Raw genomic sequence first — 3,550 nt, forward strand, 5'->3', positions numbered from 1 at the left:
ACTTAATAATTACCTAGCCATGTGGCCTTGGGCAAGCCACTTAACCCATGCATTGCCTTGCAAAAACCTAAAAAAAATGAAATGGAGGATGAGTTACACAAATACACACAAACACACAGACACAAATTTACAGAACAAGCACTAGAAGTTTTAAATAATTCAAACTCAAAAAATCAAAAAGAACTAGACATAAAAGAACTATGGAAGAAAAAACAATCTTGGTCCATTTAGATTTATAGGTGAATATAATAAAATGTTTAAAATGTAATTAAAATCTATGTCAAATAGAGTAGTCTCAAAAACTGGAAAAGAAAGCACAATATGAAACTACTTTACTGGGTGAAGTATAATACTTTTTTTTCAGAAAATATGCACTTTCATTTTCAACAATTTTTGTTACGAATCAGAATCCCCAGGGCGGCTAGGTGGCACAGTGGATAAAGCACTGGCCCTGGAGTCAGGAGTACCTGGGTTCAAATCTGGTCTCAGACACTTAATAATTACCTAGCTGTGTGGCCTTGGGCAAGCCACTTAACCCCATTTGCCTTGAGAATCAGAATCCCTAGACATTGGTGTATGTGACCCAGGCATCATGACAATGAGCATAATCTTAGCATGCCATTCCAGAGAGAAGAGAGGGACGGCCCCCTGCGGGGGAAGTGGGAGGATGCCTGGACTGAGTGCAGCCTAGCCACCAGAGGCCATACATCAGACCAGCTTGTCAAAGTCCTGATCCCATTCTGTGCCTTCTAGCTTTATCACCTGGTTGTCAATGCAGCGGAACTGCCAGGGCCAGTTTGCCTGGTATGGGAAGGGCTGCAGGTCGAACCTGTTGTCATTCAAGCTGGAGTTCTCAGAGTGGTAGGACAGTATGAGGGTGGTCTTCTTGTGTCTGTTCAGGGAGCACATCCGGAAAAACTGTTTCACCTTCTTGGCCACCTCTCTGGAAGTGCAGATCTCCTTCCACAAGTTGATGAGTTTGCAGAACATGCTGTATGTCCCACTTTCCCCATCTTCCTCAGTGTCCCAAAGACTCATTGTAGATCATCTGCATGTCTTCCTCATTGAACTCAATCACCTGCCCTTCATCCAAGGGCTCCAGCTCGGCAGTGGATGGAGCAGACATGATGCTCTGGAGAGAAAGTAAATGGAAGTTCTCTATGCAGTACTGGATAAAGGTACAGAGGTTGGTCTTGCTGATGCTGCTGATGGGTTTGATGTCTATGCTGGAACAGTCATACTTGGTCAGGTAGTCCCGGAGGCATTCATCAACTTTGGTGGAGCTCAGGACCAGGTGCCCCCCCCTCAACTGAGCCAAGATAGGCAAAGAACAAACTGACTGGACCTGTAAATCTTCATGGCCACGTCTTCCTGGTAGCTTCCCCCATGGACCAAGAATTGTGGCATCTTCCCAGTAACCATCTGGAAAAAATCCAATATGACCTTGATGACCCCATACATGCTGAGGTTGATGTGGTAACTTCTGATCTGCTTGGCCAGCCCCTTGACCCTGTCGGTGTAGGATTCCAGGGAGGACTTCTGTGTGGTCATATAATACGTGGTCAGCAATTGGCAACACAACTTCTGGGGGGTCCTGGGGGACAACTGTCATCACGGTTCAAGATCCTCTGGACATTGGCCAGCACCTCCTTATTTCTGTTATTCATGCCTTGGCAGAGTTGGCGGCACATGGAGTATGCCATGCAGGTGGAGCCAGAGCTGTCCACTCCACTGCTGAGGGGGAGGAAAAATCTGACCTGCTGGCTGTACCTCAAGTAATCCCAAAGCCAACACATAGGGCCAAGGCTGATCTCCTCCCCAAGGCTGTGAAACTGCAACTTGATAGGCTTGGAAGTGGAGACCAACACATAATGGCATGAGAGCATAAAGTCGACCTTGACTCAGGTGTAGGGAACCACTTTTGTGGCCATCAAGTTCTCTGAAGAGATTTCCACTAGGATTGTTCAGACATCCTCCAAGTTGACTATGGTCGTGAGAACTTCCACATCATCCAGGGAGAACCTCACATGACGGTGGCCCTGCTCAAGGAGATCATGGAACAGCCGTTGTAGTAGATCTGTTTGCCATAGCAATCCTTCTTTAAGGTGGCCAGGTTCACCAACTCTCCTCTGGTGTGGGTCTTCTGCAGCATGTGGTAACTCCCTGAGGAACTGAAGATTTCCACTCCGTCCAGGCCCATATCAATGTCTTAGCTGTGGGGCATCTACAATCCCTCACAGATCTCAGTCCTCATGCAGGTATCTTTGGTTGCCAGTATCAAATCCCCAAAAGGAACCACCTCCTGTTTGGTCAGCTCCTGAATAATCTGTAGGAGAATATGGTCCTCAGCTTGTGGGTTCTTTTGCCACGAAGGAAACCAACACTTCTCTTGGTACTTCCCTTCATTGACCAAGGCCATTTTGGGGTGAATGCAAAGGATTTTTCCATTGAGAAAGATTATCCTGCAGTTGTAGCAAACATCGAGGTATATTAAAGGTATTCTGAAATCACAGATGATGTCCTGGGCCAGGAGCCATCAGAAGGTGAGCCAGAACTTGATACCAATGCAAAATGGTATCAGATTCAAAATAGTGATCCCAGCAGCCATAGCCACATATTACAAGCTCTGGTCTGACCCTGTACTTTGCGCCTTTGTTTCTGGCAATTTTGAGGCTACTTAAAATCTTCTGCAAATGGGGGGGGGCGGCTAGATGGCGCAGTAGATAGAGCATCAGCCCTGGAGTCAGGAATTCTTGAGTTCAAATTCTGGCCTCACACACTTAATAATTACCTAGCTGTGTGGCCTTGGGCAAGTCACTTAACCCCATTGCCTTGCCAAAAAAAAAAAAAACACTTTGCAAATTGCCCTCAAAGTCCATGGCCCACTGTTTGAGCCAGCAGGTGTTCACCATCACCTTCCTGCACATGCTGCCTCTGGGCCAGAAGGCCAGGGCCTAGGGAGCAAGGACAGAGGTCCTAGGCATGGGTAATGGCAGGGGCAGTCCACCAGGTGCTTCTAGCCTCTGAGCACTGCACACTGCTGCCTTAGAACACTGCTAGGCCCAGGGTGACTTGGGCACCACCACCCGTCCTGATTGGTCATGGCCCGAAGCCCAGAGCTTCCTGGTCTGGTCTGGTATTGCCCCTGCTGGACCTGAACCTAACTCCCCATCACTTCACCCCTGGGGGGGCCCAGGTAGTGGCTGCCAGCTTTGGGGAGGGGGGGGAATCCCCCCCCCTCCCAGCCTGGTCTGGGGCAGGGCAGCTTTAGGCTCTGAGCTGGGTCTGCTCCATGGGGTGTGGGGGAGGGGACCTCATAAGTATAATTATTTTTTTTTTTGGTTTTTGCAAGGCAATGGGGTTAAGTGACTTGCCCAAGGTCACACAGCTAGGTAATTATTAAGTGTCTGAGGCCGATAAGTATAATTCTAATACTGAAATTAGAGAATGGTAAGGAAGAAGAGAAATATAGATTAATATCACCTATAGACATTACAAAACATTTGAATGAAATCTTAGTAAAAAATGAGAGAAATGCATAAAAAGTATT

General features: G+C 47.4%; 1 pseudogene; it reads right to left on the bottom strand.

Moving 5' to 3' along the window:
* Positions 1-708: 708 nt before the first annotated feature.
* On the bottom strand, positions 709-2,927 carry LOC141497549 (glutamine-dependent NAD(+) synthetase-like; annotated as a pseudogene).
* Between the last annotated feature and the right edge of the window lie 623 nt (positions 2,928-3,550).

This window comes from Macrotis lagotis, chromosome X (genome assembly GCF_037893015.1).
Source record: "Macrotis lagotis isolate mMagLag1 chromosome X, bilby.v1.9.chrom.fasta, whole genome shotgun sequence".
NCBI classification, from domain to species: Eukaryota; Metazoa; Chordata; class Mammalia; order Peramelemorphia; family Peramelidae; genus Macrotis; species Macrotis lagotis.